The 24207-nt window shown below is 37.4% G+C and overlaps 1 pseudogene; it reads left to right on the top strand.

The window, feature by feature from the left end:
• The first annotated feature begins 5000 nt into the window (after positions 1-5000).
• Positions 5001-18130, top strand: LOC116911978 (annotated as a pseudogene).
• The last annotated feature ends 6077 nt before the right edge of the window (positions 18131-24207 follow it).

Here is a 24207-nt window from a genome sequence, read left to right on the forward strand (position 1 = left end):
CCAAAAACATACAGGGAAAGGATCTTCAATAAATGGTGTTGGTCTAACTGGTTGTCTGTATGTAGCAGAGTGAAAATAGATCCATATATTTATCACCTTGCACAAAGCTCAAGTACAAGTGGATCAAGGAACTCAAAATATAACCAGGTACGCTGATCTAATAGAAGAGAAAGTTGGAAAGATCCTAGAACTCACTGGCATAGGGGGAAATTTCCTAAACAGAACACCAATGACCCAGGCTCTGAGATCAAGAATTTACAAATGGGATCTAATTAAACTGGCTTCAGTAAGGCAAAGGATACTGTCAATAGGACAAAACAAAACTCTACCAATTAGGAAAACAATCTTTGCTAACTTCACATTCGATACAGGGCTAATATTCAAAATATATAAAGAACTCAAGAAGTTAACCTCCACAAAAACCAAATAATCCAATTAAAATATGGGGTACAGAGGAAAACAGAGAATTGTCAACAGAAGCATCTCTAATGGCTGAGAAGCAATGTTTAAAGCCCTTAGTCATCAGGACCTGCAAATCAAAAGGGCCCTGAGATTCTTCCTCATACCAATCAAAATGGCTAAGATGAAAACCTCAAATGACAACAGTCAACTGACACTCCTCCGTTTTACTATTAAAGGTAGACCAAAAGAACATTCTAAGAGAGCTTCTCATGGGGAAAGTGGGGAGATTGATAACAGGAATTGTCTTTTCTTCAAAAGACTGCAGTTGAGTTTTGCAACATGAAGAAAACTTAGATTCTAAAGCTTAACTTCCAAATATCTTCATCCGGATTAGTGGGAATCTATAAAATGAACATAAGTGTACTGTGTTACAGTCTAGGGTATAGTAATAAAACAGGTTAGAAGAAGTTACTTATTGTATAAAAGGATCATGAGTTTGAATGTCTTCTTTCTCGGATTACAAAATAGAAATAAATAAAAATAAGTGAGTCCCCAAAAAATTGTAAAATGAAGGTTTTTTTGAGGGGGAAAACCCAGTGATTTTGTTTATATCTGATTACATAGCACACATTAAGTCTTCAAGTTCATGTCACTGATAAGTCATTATAGTAATATATAAAAGAAAATGAGCATTGGATGCTGAACTAATTGGATACTACTCAGAGCTTGGCCATGGCAAGCCTGGTGGTGTCTGTCTCACAGAGAGGCCAAGCACCAGCATAATAGGCTTACTATTCCCTTTGGATTGCTATAAGCAGAATCAATGTGTACTAATGACCACAGCAATAAATTCGGTCATACTTCATAGGGCAATGTTCTGCACTTACCCAGTTGTTGGTTTGACATAGAGTAATAGGGTTTATCCTTTTTAAGTTGTAAATTACTGCGAAAATGCTGAGACCAACAGTAAAATGCTTTTGGGGGGGTGTTTTTAAGCTTAGAAAATATTGGTAATACTTCCACTAAGCATGCTATTAAAATAAATAAATGGTATTTATTGCTTGGATTCTAGCTTCAACTGGGTGAAAAGCAACAGGAAAGAGGAAATGAGACATACATATTTATCAAATGCACAAGGCTCATGTTTACTTAATTCAGTTCTAAAGGCTTGCTTACACCAGAGAACAACAAAGAAAAGAGAGTTTTATCTTTTACTTCTGAAGTTCTCTGCAAGTGAGGGTGGAATCCGAGATGGTGGCGATTGCTACAGTTCTTGTGCCACAAAAGCACCAGCCCTGAAAGATGCCCCATGCCCTGGCATTTTGCCAATCATGCATCTGCTACCATTTTGAAATGTTTTTCTTTGGTTTTGAAGTGTAACCAAATTTTCTAGGGAAACATTGAGAATTAGCATGCCACAATAAAACAATACGCATATATATTTAAGTGACAACATGTCTATATATACATCAGTATTTGTCTACTCAATTTAACAATATATGTTGAATGGAAAAACTAAATGATGGTAAGCATAGCTTAAGAAGTTCCAGTAAATAAGGTATTTTTCAGACTAAAACTCATTTTACTAAAACATCATCTGTATTACCTGCATGATGGGAAAGTCATGTTTCTGTGTGGTAACTAGGTGAGTTTGTATTTGTGGATTGGAAACTCTGTAGTCTTTCCAACCCAACCACATACATCTAACCATTGAATGTTGTGTTTCTATGCATTGTCTGTGTCTGTGTGTTGATAACACAATGTGCTACTCTCTTAGAACTTAAAAAGGTCTTTAAACCATTACTTTTCTGGAATGTAAACCCAATGTGCATAGTAAAGAAGGAATTCATGGTGAATAGAAAAGAGTTAGACAATTTAATTTAGGAATAGAATTGGTCTATATTATTTCACCTTCCTCTTGAACAATTTTCATTTCAATATCTGTTTCTGTCACAAATGCAACTTGTTTCCTTTCTGGCTGTGTGGTATGGTGTATCTATGGTTGACAAAATTACTGTGAGCCTTTGTAGGGAATAGGAAAATATGTATACATAGCCATGAACTCAAAGCATTATACTTCTTGAATACTTGATGAGTTGAAATTAAAAAGAAAAAAAAAAGAACTCCAGCAAATTTGTTTGGGATTTGCCTAACTTGTAGAGTCCATGTCCAGTAGAAAGACAGGGTATCAAATGGAGGGATGGGGTTGCCATCCCACAGTCAAAAACTCTGACCCCTAATTGTTCCTGTCTGAATGAATTTCAGGGTTAAAAAAATGGATGAAACCTGAGGGAAAGGAAGTCCAGTACAGGCCCAAATTGGGATTCAGCTAAGGGATGGCCCCAAGGCCTGACACTATTACTGATACTATGGTGTGCTTACAAACAGGGGCCTAGCATGACTGTCCCCCAATAGGCCCGCCAAGCAGCTGAAAGTTTCAGATGCAGATATTTACACCCAAGAAATGGACAGAAGCTGATGACCCCTGTGGTTGAATTAGGGAAAAGCTGGAAGAAGCTGAGGAGGAAGGTGACCCTGTAGGAAGACCAGCAGTTCCAACTAACCTGGACCTCTGAGATTTCTCAGACACTGAGTCACCAATGAGCCAGAGTACACCAGCTGATATAAGGCCTCCAACACATATACAGCAGAGGACTGCCAGGTCTTGACTCAGTGAGATGATGAACCTAAACCTCAAGAGACTCGAGGCCCCAAGTAGTGGGGAGTTTGGATGTGGTGGAGGTTGCGGGGGTGGTGAGGGCATCCTCTTGGAGACTGGGGCTGGGGTGGGAGAGGAGGTATGAGATGTGACACAATCAGAGGGCAGACCAGGAGGGGATAAAGACTGGACTGTACAAAAAGGTTAAAGAATAAAAAAAATCCAAAATAATTTCAGTTATAATGAAGGGGACATGAAAAGTTTGTTCGACCTTTTCTTACCACAATAACTATTTTGCAGTTTCTTTCAAATTTGGTCAAGTATGTTTATTTTACAGTATTTTTTTTCCATTTAATAGTCTTTGCTTAATGAAATTTTGTTAATATCAACTGGAACACCAAAGATATGGACCTTGTTGTGCATGGCTTATACATAATAATTCTATGAGGGGGAATAAATCTACATTCTTTCTGATTTCATAAAGAGCCTGTTTTAAAATTTTGCCATTCAGATGAAATTCAACATAGACTATATGTTCTTATTAGGCACTATAAAATCTGTTCGTAGCCAAGCATCTGGTGTTGCAGGGATTCTCAGTCAACTGGGCAGAACAACTATTTTTTCCCTTTCCAATTCACTGATTAGCTAAAAAAAGAATTATTTCATCATTCTCGTTACCGTGCCGCCCAAATGGTGATTTGCACTCAACTGTGTTGATCCTTACTCATTAGTACAGAGTCATTTGAGGTTGAAATCACAGGTGGAGAGAAATGTGCGCGTGGAATTAAATGCTGATGGATAGTCTCTCTCTAATGGGAAAATGGGGAAATGGCAGTGTTACCAATTGAATTGGAAATGCGGATACTGAATCATTAGATGCCTTAACAATGAAACGTGTCTGATCTGCCTAATTTTAGGAAGTTCTTTTATGAATATCAGACCCTCTTTCTGCTCCTTGAGATCATTTCAGCAAAGAATGTGTCTCACTTAGCAAAATCTTAATAGTTTTGTCTAAACATCAAAAGCATTTCAAATTTATTAACTAATGTGTTTAATATAATCACTAAATATGTTCTCATTCTTCTCAGAATAAACACATGGAAAGTAGAACATGGATGCAGAGCTGTGTGCAAGGAATGCTGTGTATGTTTTGTAGCATGGAATTGCACATGAGTTTATTAATATATAAGTTAAATCTAGTTATCTCAAGCTATCAAGATATATATATATATATATCTTGATATATGTATATATGTATATTAAGATATATATATTATTTTTTCTTCAAAAAGTTAGTTCTACTTGTTGTCTAATTAACTTTCCCTATTAGACGCTATATATATATACTTCAATCACAACTTTAATATAAAATGATCCATACCATAGTTCCCTTACTCTAACCCACTCTAGAAGGCCCATCCGAGTGCCAAAGACAGAATATTAGAACTGCCAGGCTTTCACTTCCTATTGGGATATTCAATTAAGCTACTTCTCTGCAATCCTCTTTCTCTAAAGCTAAGATAATAACATTTATCACACATACCTGTAAAAATGTAAAGAATCTGTAAGAAAAAGGGCACCACAGTGTAACCATGACACACTGAACAAATTAAAGACACCAAGTTATTATTTACACACAGAGGACAGTTACCACCTGATAAATTACAAGTGGCTTTCAGTGGTCAGCAGAGTTCTGCAGATTGGAAATCTCTGCTGACTTAACCATTTTCAATATCGAGGCTAAAATATGTAATGCCACCTCAACTTGATTATAGTGTTATATGGGTCCTACTTATTTGACACTCTGGTAAATGGCATTTCTATTTCAAATGGTGGAGACTGTCAGAGAACAAAGCCAAATCTATGCCCACAGCAACTCGCGGCAATGAATTAATGGTATGTCTATCGTACTAGCACAAAGTCTATTTAAATCGGATAGATGGCTGCTTTTCCTGAAACCCATCTGCAGCAGTCTATAAAGGAATGGAATTCAGCCGAAGAGCATAAATCTCCCTGTGCTGAGTCCCTGTGTTCACGTCAGTTGGTTTCCTTGCTCGAGGCTGGCTGTTAGACAACTCAATCTATCACTCATGTTTATTCATATCTTAATGCTATCTATGTGCTCGCATTAAATCTCGAAGTGAAAATGAGTCCTTGATCTCATACATTTTTGTAATAAGAGAAGCGCATCACTCACACAGGACGTTTCTTGCAAGGTATGAAATTTAGAGAATCATCTCACAGAGGATTTTCAAGGATCCCAGGGTTGACATGGATAGTGTACTCAGTCAAGACTGAAGAAATTTGGTTGGTCTGCTCCGTTTTGTTTTGATTGAAAAAAATATTTTATACAATATATTTTAATCAGGTTCAGTCTGCATATTTTTAAAAGAGCAATACATTTCTTCCTACCAAAGGCAAGACAAAACTATTTTTGCAATACATAGAACCCATGGATAATTCAAAGCTGAAGCTCATATCTCCTGCTATGGGTAGAAGGTTAGGCATAGACAACAGAGATACTGGGCATTTGAAATCTTTCCGTTTCCTCTTTGGCTTCTGGCTTCTCATGTCCTGAGTGGACTAGGCATACTGAGGAAGATTGGACAGGGCATAATTACATGACAGAACATCCCAATTTCGAATCTAGAGAAGTTACTTGCTGGTGTCAGCCTAGTTCTAGTGACTCAGTGTCTGTTTCTCACTCTCTTTCTCAATAAACTCGTCAGGGGCAAATCATCAATCATTTTAAAATTGAGACACTCAAAAGATCCGTTTTTTTTATTTCTCAACTTCTTCAGAAATTAAACCATTAGTGATTTTGAGCATTAGAGGGGAGACTGTTAATTTAGGAGGGAGTAATTTTAAAAGCTTATTAAAATAAACACATAGCTCTAGAAATAAAAGTTTTGCTAAAGACTTACATTCTGAAATACAGAATTTGTTTCAGCTTAAACATGAATTGTCTCGCAAAGATTCATATGATAAGAGTTGAACCCTTGGCCTGGTCTCCTGAATGGTATTGGAGAACTGAGAAGTGGGGCATTTACTTAAATTTAGTAATTCAAAAATGGTTGAATTTTGAGTTCATGTCTATTTACATGTATTGTTTCTCCAGCATGGATACACCAAATGACTGCCAGACTCTCCCTTATATGATAGAACGTGCACTATCATACTGTGTATCCTACTTTTGTGCGAATCAGTGGGAAAGTATAAGCCATAAATCTTAGGTAGAATTTTATTGCTCTGAATAGATTCTGTAACCACAGCAACTCCCATAAAGAAAAACATTCAATTGGGGCTGGATTACAATGTCAGAGATTTAGTCCATTACTGTCATGTCGGGAAGCCTGGCAGCATGCAGACAGACGTGGTGCAAAAGAAGTTGTTGAAAGTTCTACGTCTGGATCAGCAGGCAGCAGTAAGAGAGAGATATCGGGCCTTGTTTGAGCTTCTGAACCCCAAAGCACACTCCCTGTGACACACTTCATCCAACAAGGGAAACCTTTTGTTGTTGGATATTTTCTTTCTTTATATTTCAAATGTTATCCCCTTTCCCAGTTTGCCCTCTGGAAACCCCCATCCCATCCCCACTTCCCCCACCCACTCCCTCCTGCCTCCCCTGCTCTGTCATTCCCCTACACTTAGGTGTCTAGCCTTCCCAGAACCAAGGGCCTCTCCTCCAATTGATGTCATTCTCTGCTCCATTTGCAGCTGGATCCATGGGTCCCTCCGTATGTAATCTTTGGTTGGTGGTTTATTCCCTGGGAGCTGTCGGAGTTCTATGGCTGTCTTGGTATTCCAGTCTTTCCACTGGAAACCTTGCCAGGTTACAGAAGATGGCCGGTTCAGGCACTATATCCCCAAAGGGGAGCCTACTACAATTGTCCCAAAATCGTCTACAAAACGAAGACCAATGCTCCAGAGACAACGGCTTTCAATGGGGGCAAATCTAAATGATTTTCCCATTGCTTTCCTTTAGCCTCAGCATATTTAAGGGAAACAGAAAACACATACATAGACAATTAGTTAAAAATAGACTAGAAATAGTCAATGACAGGACTGAGAGGACAGAAAGGGAAAAGAAGCTGCATTCCAAGAAGGAAGAGAAACACAGGGGGATGGGAAATGCTTCAATGACAGGTCTGTTCAAAGGTGTTTCAATTTAGAGATTATAGACAGAGCATAGTCTTCCCTTAGACTTTCCACTGTCTTGTGGGCTTTCAGTATGTTTTCAGTAGTTCTAACCAAAAGAGCACATGGACAGACACTCTCTGAGAAAACCACAACCCCAACAGGAAAAACAAAATGGCTCTAGAGGTATTTGAAGTTAAAAAAAATTGTAATATAAGAGAAAGAGAAGACAAAATCCTTTAACAGGAAAAACTTGGGTCATGAGATTGTGGACTTGGAGGCAATGCTGAGGAAGTTTGTAGGCTTCTGCAACATGCATAATCCAGAGAATAATAAAGGCCTTTTCCTAGTGATCCTAATTCTTAGCAGAGTAAGTACCTGCTGACCAGTGTGTGCTGTGTTGTTTCTTGACAAGCTATGATGTTTCAACCACTGGAGAACTGAGTGGTTGTAAACTTTTGTTCTTCCTTTAAATATTATTATACTCTATGTGTCAGAGTGTCTGCCAGCATGCGCAAGTGTATCATGTGGTGCCCATAGAAACTAGAAGCGGGTAGTCATCTCTTCTAGCCATGATAGTAATGGACTAAACCTCTGAAACTGAAGGCAAACCCCAATTAAATGATTAAATGTTGTCCTTTGTAAATGTTGCCTGGGTCATGGTGACTCTTTAGAGCAATGAAACACCAACTAAGACACACATAATACATAATATGTATACATATATATATGCATATTTCAGGTCTGTTATTAATGTTAGTTGCATTCAGCAAATTGACTACTAATACCATTTTAGCAAATACTAACACTGTGTAAGTATGCACATATTCCACCTAAACTTTTATCTTAAACCTTATTAATCCCAGTAAATTCAATTTTCTATTTTACAGAAGGAAACCAAGGTTCAAAGGTGTTATGGGACTTGATCGAGGCTGCTGTCCTAACAGGTGCACACTCACAATCTCTTGCTGACCACAAAGTTGTGACTTATTCCTCTGACTGTTATATCCACTGGTAAGTGACGATAAGTGAGGCAGAGAATCAGTACAATGGATAGCACCTTTTAACTGTGGTTGAATATATGCACATTGAGTAATACAAAATCTTTAATCTTGAGTATGTTTGGAAATTACCGAAAGTACCGAGAACATTGACTTTTAGGTTCACCAGTAAAGTTGATGAACACACACACACACACACACACACACACACACACACACACACGTGTGCACGCGCACATGTGCACAATTAGTGTACACATGAAGACAATAGCATATAGCAAAGTTGATTTATTTAAATGATCAACAGTACAAAATGAAAATTTTCATGCAGATATAGTTTCAATTGCCCGTTCTTCAGGGCTTTCCTTAATAAAAAGTTCACAATTACTTTTATGAAGCATGGTAATCTATCTGATTCTATCATCCATGCTCCACAGATACATTTCTGCTCTTTTCTTAATTACACTTTTAAAAAGACACTCATTTGTTAAATCTAGTACCCAGAATAATATACTAAGCACACTTACAACTCAGATTTTTAGTTATTTCTTTGCCCTCTCATTAATTTATAATATAGTGTTTGATAATCCTTATTAAGTTTTCCCATTATTTATATAAATTACCAGAATAAAAATAATTGCAAAGTACTTAGAAGCATATTAAGTGTAAGCACCAGCTTCTTACAATGATAATTTCATTTCAGTGTATGAAGTATAGATCTGTTCTAAGTGTTATTAAAACCAGGAAAGAATGTTAGGCTATTTGAAATTCTTACCACATATCATTTCTCGGGATTTTCAAAGGAAATAGGATAGGAAAAAATTATCATATTTATTTCATAAAATGTATGGAAATATCTATAATAGATATTTTTTAGATTTACAGCAATCTGCTACTATTCTTAAGTAGACTTTTAAAACTAAACATACTTATAATTATTTTAAATAATCGCCATCAATTGTTTATATTTTATATATAAATAAAGCCAAACATGGTATATTTAAGAGCAAATTTCAGGTAAACATGATATATTTAAGCACATTTAAAGCACGCCTAAAATCTACAAATCTAATTAGAAAACTTTTATTCTCCCAAACCTGGTGGATTTATTTTGGAATGAGAATAGAATGATGTTTTAAAGATTCTGATTTTGTCACAACCGCAACTGATATTTTTACCTTGGGTCTTTCATTGACTTCATTTATTTATTTTTAAATATTTACCTAACTTTTAATTATGTATTTGTATATGTGTCTATGTGGGAATATGTGAATCTGAGTGCAGTTGTCTGTGGAACCCAGAGGTGAATGACAGATCTCCTGCAGTTATAGGCTACTGTAAGCCTACCAATATTGGCAAGTGAAACTGGATTCTCTGTAAAAGAAGCATGATTTTAAACTGCTAAGCTATTTTTCCAGCCCCAGACCTCATTTGTTGTGTTTAAGCATTAGCCTGTTTCAAATGTTCCCTTTTCAGTAATGGATGGTTTCCAGGAGCCCATGTAACTACAAAAGGTATCAAGGTTTCCCAGGTATGTGAAGAAACTGGCTAAGGACTAAAGTCAGAAAGACTTATCGAGGCAAAATGCTGTGGGCTAATTTCTTTTATATGGTACTTATTATAATGAAGTGTAGATTTAGTCCTAAGATATGAAGCCCAGTTCTAGTGAGTTAGATTTCCATTGAAGGAATAAAACCAGAGAAATCCAATTCAATCTTCTTATTAAAGTCTTGGACAAGTGCGTAATGAAATATATTTTTAAATCCTTACACAGATTCTAAATTGCATACTTTTATTTTTGAATATTATGATAGTATATAAGTCATGTTATTATTCTAAAACATCTAAAGAACATTCATATAGACTATATAGATACTTACATGGTCTGTAGATAACAAAAGATAGTGTCATTCATGTTCCAAGGGAAATTGGAAAACCAGTGTTCTGGTGTGCCTCTTTAGTTGGTAATTTTGTTATAAAGTAACTGTAAAATTATTTAAAAAAGGATTTAAACTGAGCCAACTATGAATGACTCTGTCTCAAAAGTTCAAATTCATTAGCTTGTAAGGCAAGTTCCACTACTGAAGACATCGCGTTAACCTTTACAGGCACAGAATAACAAAAAGGCATAAATCAGATGGGCTATCACAGAACAAGGAAATGTCTTCTGATGGAATATCTGGATGTTATGTTTCTGCATTTTTGCCATTAGTGGCGATTTCAAGAGTTTTACACGGGTCATGAGGATATGTCATATAAACGTTGATATCAAATACCCATTAAAAGACACTAAAAGCAGTTCTAGAAAACTGTGCCTCTGAATCTGCACTATTCCACATCGCTAAGTTCATCTTGCACTTCAGTTCTCTATTATACATAAGGCTTCTTCAGAGACATTCAGTTCAAAGTGTACTCCTGACATGGTATTATACTTAATGTTATCTTCACCTATACATTGTTCTTTTATGCATTTCATATGTACATGTATAATCTTTTATATATAAATATAAAATCATGTTTATTTTACATAATTATTCTTTATTTAGATAAAGCTATTACTGTTTTAGTATCCATTGATTCCTTGTTCTCTATATACCTGGAGCTTTAGAATTAGTTCACATTAAAGTGTGTAAGTTACCCTGTAAAACTGAAAACTTTTATAGGATAGTCAGTCTAGTAAATGGAAGTGAAGCAAACAATCAACTCACATGAAAGACTAAAAAGTGCATAAAACTGAGAAGAAAATGACATGACAAACTACAGTCAGAAACAAAGCCAGAACATCAATGTTAATGTAAAACCATGCCTTATTAGATAAAGATTTACAGTTTGTTTAAATGGCACTTGATCTAAATTAAAGCCAATAGATACATGGAAAGAAAAAATAGTAAAAATATTTGATAAAGTAAACTTTAAATGAAAGAAATGTGAGGTAAAGATATAGCAGATAAATTATATTTTAGATAAAAATATCTAATTAAGAGTAAAGAAATTAACTTTATGAAATGTATCCACCAGATAATATAGTTTCACATTATTTATTATAAATATTGGCACATGGGAAGTTTTAAGGGCATGGATTTGAACAATTCAGTGAGGAAATTAGAGCATGAAACAATAATTACAATACATGCTGTCAAGGACACACAGGCCTTGACAATGTTACTGAAGCAGACAATGTCATTACCAGATGCATATACCAAAACTGTTTACTAGAATGCCCTGTGACCATGTGGGAGATATAAGAAGGATTTGGGTATGAAATCAAAACTCTCAATTACAAGAAAGATATTATAAAATATACACATACTATACTGTATTCCTTTTTTCTTTTGCTTTATTCTTCTTTCCTATCATACATCCCAATAATAGTTCCTCCTTGTTCTTCTTTTCACAGTCCTCATCTTCCTCTCCTCCACATCCATTGCCCCTCTCTGTCTCCAAAGAAAGAGCAGGTCACCCAGTGGTATCAAATGAGCTCAGCATAACCAGTACAATAAGACTAGGCATAAACCCTCATGTCAAGAACAAGACAACTTATTAGGAGGAAAAGAGTCCCATGAACAGTCAAAAGTATCAGAGACAACCCCAACTCCCACTATTAGGAGATCCTGTTACTCACATCAGTCCCTAGCCAGATAGGCATGCTATATTCTTAAAACTAAATACTACCTAATTAAAAGGACAATACTCTTTTCCTTCTACCATTGTTTCTCTGTGTATCCCTGGATATCATAGAACTCACTTTGTAGACCAGGCTGACTCTGAAATCTGCCTGCTTCTGACTCCCAAGTGCTGGAATTAAAGTTGTGTGGTACCATATTTGTCTTAGGACAATTTTTTTATCAGCAAAAATATAAAATATCTCCATAAAACGTAAAGTCCAATTGAAAAGAGTTGTGGGAGGACAGTTATAAAGCTAACTGTAGAAAGTTCAGAAACTTGAAGAAATAAATAGTGAAATTTTAGAGACCTAGTAAGAAAAATAAGCTTATAGTAAATACAAAATTTAAGGAAATAGTCACAGCAGTCATAGATAATTTTAAAGAGAGCTGAGAGATGTCTGATAATTCTCACGGATCGCTTCCTTTGTTCTTAAATACAGTCTCTAAACAGTGGCACCATCTCAGTATATTGTAAGAATAACATTGAAAAAAAGGATATTAGCAATTCCACGGCTAGGTGTTCATGCCTTATTAACAGTCATAACAATATGCCACTTATGAAGGGCATATGCAAAGATTTATCTTCTCAGTAATGTGCTAAATTGGGGCTGTGATGTGAGAGACATAGACTAATGCACTGTGTCTCTCCCCTCATTAGAACTAGGACTTCATCAGAAGATGAATTGGTTCCGTGGTCTCTATTTAGCCTCATCTAGGTAAAATGAGTTTTCCCTTACCAACTTACTGTAAGTTCACATCTCAAGCTTACATTCATAATTCAACCACTTCCTATCATGGTTTTGTATCAGAAGGTACATTTTAAAACCTACTTTTAGTATGGGTTCTCAAACACTTTGACCTTCCTTCTAGCCCCTCATCCAAAGGAAAGTTGGTAAATAGCACAAAGGGATGTGGAACTGTTTAGAACAGTGTTCTTTATTGATATAACACTCATAGAAAGTTACTCATGCTACCTCAGACAACAAAATCTTAAAATTCATCCTGTTCTCTATTTACTCCTTTATTCTGATAGAGTTGCCCTGGTCCCTAACATGCTGTTGAGAGATACCCTCCTTGGCCGCCTATGATTTCTGTTCTCTCACCCACTCTCCCTATACCTTATTCCCCTACCTCATTTAACTTCCTATCCCTATTCCCACCTAGTTCCCTTCCTCCATCCACTTCTGATGTTTATTTTATTTCCCCTTCTGAGTAAGATTCAAGCATCCTTCCTTAAGTAATACTTGTTATTTGACTTCTTTAGGTCTGTAGAGTTTATTGTTGGTATCCCGAATTTTATTGCTTATCAGTAAGTGTATACCATGTATTTCCTTTTGGTTCTGGATTACCTCACTCATGATATTTTCTAGTTTCATTCAATTGCCTGCAAGAGACATGATACTCTTGTTTTTAATAGTAAGTAGTAGTCCATTGTGTAAATAAAACACATTGTCTTTATTCATTCTTCATTTGAGTGATATCTGGTGTGTCTCTCATTTTTGGCTATTATGAGTAAAGCAGATATAGAGAGCCTAAGATATAGAGACATCTAGCAATGGGGAATATGAAGTGTGAAGTTGCCACTTTCTGTATCCAGGCAAGACTTCTGGTGAAGGGATAAGACTACCAGCCTACCCATAAAACCTTTGAAATCAACTTGTCCTGCCTACAACATGTGCAGGGATAAAGATAGAGTAGATATGAAGGGAATAGCCAATGACTGACTCAACTTGAGACTCAGCCCATGGGCAAGAATCAATCCCTGATGGAATAACTGATACTGTTATGCTTGCAGGCAGGAGCCTAACGTAACTGGCCTTTGAAAGCTCCATCCAGCAACCAAAGGAAGCAAATGCAGAGACATAAAACCAAACATTAGAGGGAGCTATGGGAGTCTTGATGGAGAGTTGGGGGGAGGAATGAGGGACTCAAAGGGGATAGAGAGGCCACAAGAAGACCAACAGAATCAACTAACCTGAACCCATGGGGTTCCCCAGAGACCGGAACACCAAGCAAAAAGGGAATATGGACTGAATCTAAGCTCTCACACATATGTAGCAGATGTGCAGCTTGTTGGGTCACCCAACAACTAGAATGGGGGATATCCCTGAATCTGGTACCTGCCTGTTGATCCCATTCCCATTACTGAGTCTCAGTGGGAGAGGATAAACCTAGTCCTGCAGTGACTTGATGTGCCCTGGCAGTGTAATAACTTGGGTGAGGGCTCCCCCTTATCAGAAGAGAAGGGGAAGGTGGCTGGAGGTAAGGACTATGTGAAGGGGACTGAAAGAAAGGACTATGATCTGGATAAATTAATTAATGTAAAAAAAGGAAAGTTTCCATTTTTAACATGCTATGAAAACACCACTCCTCTTTATCCCTACAAGAGCATTCAGGTGCTTCTATACTTCCTACATGGTCTCCCAGTTCTACACCAATGAAGCAACGCAAAATAAAGGTAGTGAACTTGAAGCATAGGAAGAAGGAAATAAGTAAAAAGAAATAACAAAATAAACTGAAGGAATAAAGTATTGTCTTGAAGGTAAATTTCTGTGAAGAGATGCCATGACTACTGCAATTCTCATAAAAGCAACCATTTGATTGGGGTTGGCTTATCAATAAAGGCTTAATACATTATCATCATGGTAAGAATAATGATTTATACAGTCATACATGACACTGGAGAAGGAGCTGAGAGTTCTACATCCTGGTCCAGGGGTAGCAGGCAATTACCTCTCTAGGCTTAGCTTGAGTATATCAGATCTCAAAGTCTACCTTGGCAGTGACTCACTTCCTACACTAATGATATACCTATTCCCAAAAAAGTCACACCTCCTAATGGTATCATTCCCTATGGGCCAAGTATTTAAACACATGAGTCTATGGGGGACATTCCTATCAAACCAGTACAAACTTTCTTTTCAGGAGAGTAGATGAAAGACTTAGAAATACCACAAGCTCTTATTTTTTCTGCCAGTCAAAAGGAAGCCCTCAGTAAAATGTCCAAGAACACTGGATTCAAATGCTGTCTATACTTAAATAATTGAGAAAGAACTGGAAAGCTTGAAGGGGCTCGAGACCCCATATGAACAACAATGCCAATCAACCAGAGCTTCCAGGGACTAAGCTACTACCTAAAGACTATACATGGACTGACCCTGGACTCTGACCTCATAGGTAGCATTGAATATCCTAGTAAGATCACCAGTGTAAGGGGAAGCCCTGGTTCCTGATAAGACTGAACCCCCAGTGAATGTGATTGTTGGGGGAAGGGTGGCAATGGGGGGAGGATGGGGAGGGAAACACCCATAAAGAAAGGGAAGGGGTAGGGGTTAGGGAGATGTTGGCCCATAAACTGGGAAAGGGGATAACACTCGAAATGTAAATAAGAAATACTCAAGTTAATAAAAAAAAGTTGCTACTAAAAAAAATAATTGATTAAGTAAATTATAAATCATTCATTTGGGGAACCTAATACAGCACTTTAACATTATGTATTTTAATAATAATCCATGGTATCAGAAAAGCATACATACAAAAAGGAAACACAGAAGAAAATTTCCTTCTTTCATGACAATATGTTTATATGGATAAAAAGCAACATATGTTTTAGTCTGTTTGATTGAGGAATTTTGGCATCAATGATTAATATATTTGTAAATTTGTTGGTTACATCTCGTACTTTATTTTGTTTATTAATTAGTGGAGTTGAATAATATGTGCAGTTCTTTTTTTATTTCATGGCAATGTGAGAATTAGTTGACCCTAGTAAATGGTTACTGATTTATTTCTATTTCTCAGGATTTATTTACTATATACAAGCAATGTTCTATGTTCATGGCTCTGCCTTTGTAGCAACAAACCACTGTGGATGGGAAATGTTCACAGAAATTTATAGCTGTATGTGATAACATATGCATTCATTTTAAATCTCTGAAAAATATAGCATAATATCTATTTCTGTAGTCTTTATATTATATAAGGTTTGATAAATAATATATGAAGGATTTAAAATGTACAAGAAGTTATATGTGGGTTCCATGCAAATATTACCATACTCTTGAATATATGTAGATTGAAGCATTCTTTGGAATTCCTAGAACCAAACCCTATAGAAATGGAATGATTTCACATGCTTTTAGTTTTACTGATTAGTATGAAATATAGAGGCTATAAGTAGCTGTTTTCCATCACGTTGACTAAAATACTAAGCATATGACATGAAGATGGAAAGATTTATTTTGTTTCTAGGTTTCAGAGGACTCAAACTCTAGTTAATGGCCTCATGCACTCGTAGAAAGAAATAAGGTAGTGGTAACCTGGGGGAAGCTAATTATTCACTTTATACCAAGCGAGGAAGCCTGGGTAGGAGTGGGTTATACATGAAACTAGAGAAAGAAAGCTGAAGGACATATTCCTATTGTCTTCACCTAATTAGTTCTCAATCAGGTCATGCAAGTAACAGTGGATATTGAATGCCAAAGATGTCATATGTATTTAATTCAATCGACATTTTCCTTTCATTTTGAAAGTTATATTTTTTAATTTTTTTCCATTTTTATTGAAAATGGATTCTTTTCACATATGATTTATTCCAATTGCAGTTTCCTCTCCTGCTACTTCTTCCTATTCTTCCCCATTTTCCATCTTATCAAGATCCACCCCCTTTCTGTCTTTCATTAGGAAAGAACAGGCTTCTAGGAGATAACAACAAAATATAACAAAACAAAATGTAATAAAATAAAGCAAAAATCTTCACACCAAAGTTGGACAGAGTAAACCATCAGGAATAAAAAGAACTCAACAGAAGGTTTAAGCATCAGAGATCCATTCATTCACACACTTGGGTGTATAATAAAAATACTAAACTGAATGTTATGATATATACGTGGACGACCTGATAGAGACCAAACTGTGCGAGTAACAATCTAACATCCAATTTGACTTAAAGTCTACTCTAAAAGGTGGAGCTATTACCTGACAGTGCTTAGGCAATCGATATCTGGAGCTTGGGAGTTGTTCTCTACTATATGTCTACAGGGTGCCTCCCGTTCCAGGGATATACCTATGAAGCAATAAAAGGAAGGATCTTGGCAGGAATGTACTCAGTGAACTTCAGACTCTCACCGGAACTCTGGGATGTAATAGCCAAATTGCTAACTGTCAACCCTGGAGAAAGGCCAAGAGTCAATGAAATTTTAAGATTTAAGTGGCTAAAGCCTGAGAATGAAGCTTCTCCCAGTTCTTTGGGAGAGAACACCAACAGCCACCCCGACCCCACTATACTGGTCATAATGGGCGTCATGGGGTATGAGCAAGGCCGAATAAGGGAAAGCTTGAGGGAGAGAAAGTTTGACCAGGTGATGGCTACTTACTTAATGCTCAGGCAGCAGGCATGCAGGGAAGACAAGTCCATCAAAAAACCTCATCCCACGCAGTGTGCTCAAACATTGAAAAGCACAGGGTCAACCATGGAAAAGCAGACTACTCTGAGGAGGGGATCTAGAGTGCCTACCCTTACCACCTTCTACTTGCCCAATGAATCAAAAAGTCTTAACAAGGGAAAAAGAACTACAGTGAGGCACACTATGCCACCCACCTTGAACTGCTTTGAGAAGAATACAAGTCCAGTTACCTATTCAAAGAGGAAGGCATTCTTACAGTGTAGCTTACATTATCTTGCCTCCGAGGAAGAAGAACAATATAAGATCACCATCATACTGAGTGGAAAGCTTAACACAACTCTTCCACCAACCTCCCCTCAGAAGGACCAGCTCACAGGACAGCTCTATAATGTGCTTCAGCTGGAGCAGTGGACAACAGGAACTTATGAGTGAAATCACCACCATTCTCCACCATGGCGACCAACGGTGAGGGTCCTGCTATAAAAGAAAGAGAGTCCATTCCATCTTCCCTAAATGCTCCTCGGGAACAGCTCCATGGCAGGAGTCAGACTGCACCCAGGGCCCCCTTTAGAAGGCAGGTCTGGAAGACCCTGAAGAATGGCTTTCTAAAAGGCCTAAGAAGTTTATGTTGCTGCCTACCGATCCAAAAGAGGGTACACCCAGCCAGCAACAGAATCCCGCTTATGAATTAAAAGGAGCCATGGAGGCAGCCATGGTAACAGAGCACTTGGAGGCACTGTGCTCCCTGCAAGATACCAGAGCATGAAGATCAACTTGCTGAGCACGCAGACAAGCACAGAAGAGAGCCAGGAAGTTCTCATGGTTGGGTGCCAGTGGGAAGTCATCTACATCACAGTCTGAAACTAAGGGCCCACTGTTTCTGTCTGCAGATTAATAGCGTGTGTCTGGGTGATGTGACACCCTTCTCAGATACCCTGAGACCTGAGGGCTGAGAAAGGATTCTGGGAGAAAGGTCTGAGCTCTTGATTTTCCTTACTCTTCTAAGTTGGTTTTCATAATGGCTGCCCAATTGTGCCTGCCAAGTGAGGTGCTTCATAGAACTTAGAAATGCTCTAAACAAGATACCACGGCATGCCTGTCATCATCAAGAGCACAGGCCTTAGAGGACCTTGGAGGCATGGTGAGATCATTAGCTCCCTGTCTCCAGATGTACCTGTGAGCCATTAGAAGAAACAATGGGCAGTGGAAGCAGAGAAGGACCTCAGAGTGCCTGACCTGTTTGTGTTTGTGTTCAACGTAACTGTTGCTGACCAGATTGGAGCCAGAAACAGAGCAAAGATGGTGCACTGATAGTCCATCTAGTGCTCATAATTGGAGGAAGAGTGTACAGTAACAGCTACCAAAGGACTCTTGATAACACACTCAACAAGGGACAGAGCCTGAGACCAGCTACATCTTCATGTTGCATAGGGCAGCACATGCTCTTGAAGCCCTATGCATTGGATGGAAGGTGAAAACACAGGTCTCTTTGATGAAAGAGGCTCCAGATAATTTGCAGCGAAGTATCAAAAGAGAAAGAAGTAGCATCATCAGCCAAATGGACTGGGAGCGTCATGGGAAGTAAAATGTGTTCTGATCTCAGGAACACTTAGCAGTTTTCCCTGGCCATTTGTTGTGCAAGAAGAGTATATGAGTCAGCATGGAGAACTTCCTCACTGGGAACAGTTCCTGTCTCCAACAGGAGTCAAGCAATCAGTGTAAGGTGCATCTCAAGTCCCCTCCATCCATCAACTCCACTTCTGTGTATATGGGGTAAGAAGAGTCAGTTGGTGTTACTGGTCTCTCAGTCACTTAGGAATTGACACCATTTTCCCAGTAAAAAGGTCTCAAGAAATATGCAAGATTAAGACCCCAGACATATATAACACTGACAGATACTGTACAGGGGCAGTGGGGAACACTTTTATTAGGTGTCTTCTAAAACAGTGGCATCTACCAATACCTATAGAAATGAACCACGAAGATGGCCCATAAAAAACAGTTCTGATATTGAAAGGTTAAACAATTTCTGATTTTAGGCATTGTGGGCCCGAGTTAATATCAGCCATTGAGGATATCCACAGAGAGCTGGGTTTAAGATTGCTTAGGCAGAAGTGGAACCAACAGTGTCATATGCTGAATCTAGACAAATCTCTATGGTGTAAATAACTCTGAATACAGAGGCTATTTTTTGTAGTAAACTTTTTGTGTTAGAAAAAAAAAGTGAAATGGAACAGAATCCTGTGTTCAAGGTGATAAGCAGATTAAGAGAGTGGGGATCTCAGGGCAAGAGCCCACCTAGCTAAGGTTTTTATTTGTGTTTACAGTTGAACAAAGAATAATTATATCATATTAGGTGTTATTGCCTGGGTTTTTTTTATTTGGACCTTTAATCTGGATGAAATAGAGTCCAGAAATGGAGGGCAAAGTTCTGATCCAGATGTTGAGGCTGGAAAATACAGGGTTTTGATTGTGTCTTAAGGAATAGTGGCCATGGAAAGCATTGAACCAGGCACCATGGCACATACATTTAATCACAGGAGATAAAGGCAAGCAGATCTCTGAGTTCAAAGCCAGCCTGGGAGAAAGAAAATTCTAGGCAAAGAAAAGATTAAGTCTAGGTGTGATAGGATGTATGGAGTTTTTAGATTAGTTATGGCCTTGTTAGAGGGAGTGTGTCACTGTTGGGTTGGGTTTTGAGACCCTCCTCCTAGATGCCTGAAATGAGTCTTCTATTTTCCTTAGGAACAAGATGTAGAACTCTTAGCTTCTTCAGTACTATTTCTGCCTAGATGTGGTATGCTTCCCACCATGACAATCATGGACTGAACCTCAGAACCTGTAAGCTAGCCCCAGTTAAATCTTTTCCTTTATAAAGGTTGCCTCGGCCATGGTGTTTCTTTACAGCAAAGGAAAGCCTAACTAAGAAATGTCCCATTTAGTACTGACTACTCCCGACTTCATTATTCTCAGCACATTGGCCGCTTAAGAGTGTCTCTGTTAGTTTCATCTATGTGAAGAAGCATCTTTAAAGAGATTGAGAGATGCACTGATCTATGGATATAGCAATAAATGATTTTGCCCTAATTCTATATCCATTTAACAAAATAACAGAATTAGATTATATCCTAGGGCTTAGGAACCACCTAGCAACAGGCACTTAGTTCCTGATAACAGTGCCAGGTATAAGTCTATGTCATGGGGAGGGTCTTAGATCCAATCAGGAGTTTGGTTACTCCTTACAACAGTAGTACTACTGCTATTGCACAAGTTCATATACTGTGTAGCTTGCAGAACCCACATCTGTGTAACACTAATGATCACTCTCTTCTCCCGGTAGCTTGTATATGCCTTCCTAACATCGTGAAAGTTATCCAGAGGGATGAAGTTTCCATCTGAGACCAGACTGATTTCTCTATGTCCTATGACCCAACCATGTTATGTCTTCAGCAATAGATTTTTAATATCGAGTTCTGAAGTAACCAAGATAATAGCTTATAGTGTCTAGGTGTTTGTGAATGTCTTTGTGACCACCGAGATTAATAGTGTAGTAATCTATTTGAGGCAAGAAGGAAATCATGTTCAATATGACTTGGTTAGCTGGTGTTGATTCAATATTACAGAGCCTGACACTGGACAGTATATTGTAAGCATATTTTAGACCAGTTCAAAACAGTTCCCTGGTGAATACACTCCCCTATGCACAAGAAAACACAATTATATTGAAACTCTTTTCAAAGTACATATCATTTCCTCCATGAAAATGGGTTCTCAAAATAGGATGCAAAATTACAAGGACCTATGGGAAGATCTGGTGTGATCTTGGCCCTTCAGATAGCTATTTGCTACCCCTAGCCTGGTTGTAGGAACATGGGAAATCCCCTGTCCATATAGATAGTGTAAAGGTCACATAGACTATTAAACACCTTTATTTCCAGCCTTCTGGATTGAAACAGCTTATATACCTGTCTTGCTGAAAAGATATTCCTGGTTTAGCATTCCTGTTTTCCCTAGCTCTTCTTTATGATCCCAAGGACCTTAGTGTTCCCAGAAAGGGTTTATGGCTTTTTATACCTTATATATTAATTTATTATTACATTTCATGCATGCCATTGCTTATTCTGAGAGTTTAACAAATACCTAAAGTTTTCAATGTTATTATTTGTTTGTTTGCTTGAAAGTTATTTAGGAACGAAGTTTGGAAAGGAATTTAGCACTTTCCAAGTGTCACAATGTAACACATTTACAATCTATTGCATCCATTAGTAATAGTACTACATATACTTAATATATAGTAATTGTATTCTTAATGTATCCTTGTTCCATTATTACTCTTATATAAACATTTTTGATAGTGCTAATTTAAAAAATTATTTATTTTTACACTCCAGATTTTATTTCCCTCCTGGTACTCCCCTTGACTGTTCCACATTTCATACCTCTTCCCCAACCCTGTTTATACAAGGTTGTCCCTAAACGGCCCCTCCTACCATACCTCTAAACTTCCTGGCCTCCAATCTCTTGAGGGTTAGGTGCATCTTCTCTGACTGAACCCAGACCCAGTAGTCCTCTGCTTTATATGTGTTAGGGGCTTCATCTCAGATGGTGTATGCCACCTGGTTGGTATGCAGTGTCTGCAAGATCTCAGGGGTCCAGGTTAATTGCGACTGCTGGTCCTCCTACAGGGTTGCCCTTCTCCTCAGCTTTCTCCAGCTTTTCCCTAATTCAACAGAGGGGTCATCAGCTTCTGTTCATTGGTTTGGTACACATATCAGCATCTGACTCTTTCAGCTGCTTGTTGGATCTTTTGGAGGGCAGTCATGATAGTGACTTTTTATGAGTGCCCCATAGCCTCAGAAATGGTTTCAGGCCTTGGAGTCTCCCCTTGAGCTGGATTCCACTTTGGGCCTTCTTTTTCTCAGGCTCATCTCCATTTTCATAGCTGCATTTCTTTCAGACAAGAAGAATTATGCATCAGAGTTTTGACTGTGGGATAGCATCTCTCACTTGATACCCTGTCTTTCTGCTGGAGGTGGGCTCAACAAGTTCTCTTTCCTCACTGTTTATCTAGCCCCCCTTTGAATCCTGATAGTCTCTCACTTCCCAGGTCTCTAAATTTATTTTTATTTTTAACATAGAGTAAAGCATCTTATATATCACCAATTAAAATATTTGTGCTATTCTAATATATTCTTCATATAAATTACCAAAGGTATACTAATATTCCACTTGGAATTGTGCCAGGTTACTTCCTTAATTTAATTGGGAATTCATTTTATTTCCATTTGAAAAACATTTTCAAGATTTCAGAGAAGAGCATTTCTCAGTATACCTGTTTGGTAGCTGACACTGTTGTAGGTACTGTAGATATAGAATGAACAGATAATACCTGCATTCCAAGGCACAGTGAAAAATGTCTTTTATTCATATGGTGTTAGAAAGAGAGCAGGATATATATTAGTTGCTGATGATATCAGAAAAGTAAATCATTCTATAGATTGAATATATAAACTCAGGGACAGCAAATGCCAAAGAGGAACATTTAATGTTTCACTGGGACAAATCAATAGATTTGCTTTTTAACTAGCAATTTGCTACACATTGAAAAATATTTCATTTTCAAGAAGCCTTATAGAAATAATATTGTGAAACCCAAGATTGTACTATTTTTATGCATGATGATATGTGTTGCACATTGTAGGTATTGCATGCATATATTTTAGTTTGAATTTATTATAAATGAAGAAGAAACACATGATATTTTCATGCATAGAAAATCAGTTTTCTGCTACTGTGTTATCAGTTCTGCCTATATCACTGCTTCCAAACTATTGTGTTGTTGGCTGTGTTTGGGAGAAAAAAAAGTAAATCAATAAAAAAAGAAGAGAAAGATAATCACTCATGGAGTAGATCCACTTTATCTTTTGGATAGGAAGATGGTATCAACATGTTTGGGAATAACCATAGCTTTTCTTCATAGAATGTATTGGTACAAGCTTAGCCCTAAATTGCCATTTTTCTGACTACAGTATGCATATTTCTATGTTATCTTGGTCTCTTACATTATTTCCGCAAATTTACTTTAAAATTTTCATTAGAGTTTTCATTTATTTCAAGCTTAATTCTTTTTTTAATGTTTTTCATAGATCATACAGAATCTGAAAGATAAAATTTCTAAATAATTGCTTTCCATTGTTCCAGATTTGAAATTCTTTTTATTGCCAATGCCATTTATTCAGTTATTGTTGTTTATTATTTGTTCTTGAATTTTCATTAATAAAAAAATTAAGTGCTTATTTGTCACCAAAAGAAGTAATTTCAGATGTATTATATTCTCTGAGTCACAAATATGGCGTACTTGACTAGTAAGTTAAATAAAGTGGTTTTGCTTTGTTTTGATCAAAGTGCCGGAGCAGACCTTCAATTGAGTACCTCTTATTAGATATCTGATTTTGAATCACTAGTTAATGGAAATTTTTCTACGTGCTGGCACCTGTATTCACCTTTAATTTTCCTCACATTTTTCTAAAAAATATATGAAATTTGAAAAGAATGAGCCCTAATGTCTGGATACTCTAAATGAAACACATATCTAAAGCTAAAAGGCTTTACGGGAATATGCAATAAGGGAAAATGTGCAATGTTTGTCTTTCTGGATTTGGGTTTCCTTACCAGATATCCTCATGGGCCCTAATGGCAAAGATACTATTTTTATTCTGCTAATTGAACATAGTAATGAAAAGACTTAAAATGGCATGTTGTGATACCTTTTGGTCAGTAATTTGCTCAAGCCTCAGTATGAATCTTCTAGCCATAGAAGGTCATTAACACAAGTACCTACAAATGGACAATTACAGAGAGAGAGAATGAGGGATTCTGAAACGTTCAAGAATTAATGGGATGTTTTCAGCATACTCTTCTCCTAAGGCACAGGGAGA

The sequence above is a fragment of the Rattus rattus genome, chromosome 11 (assembly GCF_011064425.1).
Source record: "Rattus rattus isolate New Zealand chromosome 11, Rrattus_CSIRO_v1, whole genome shotgun sequence".
NCBI classification, from domain to species: domain Eukaryota; kingdom Metazoa; phylum Chordata; class Mammalia; order Rodentia; family Muridae; genus Rattus; species Rattus rattus.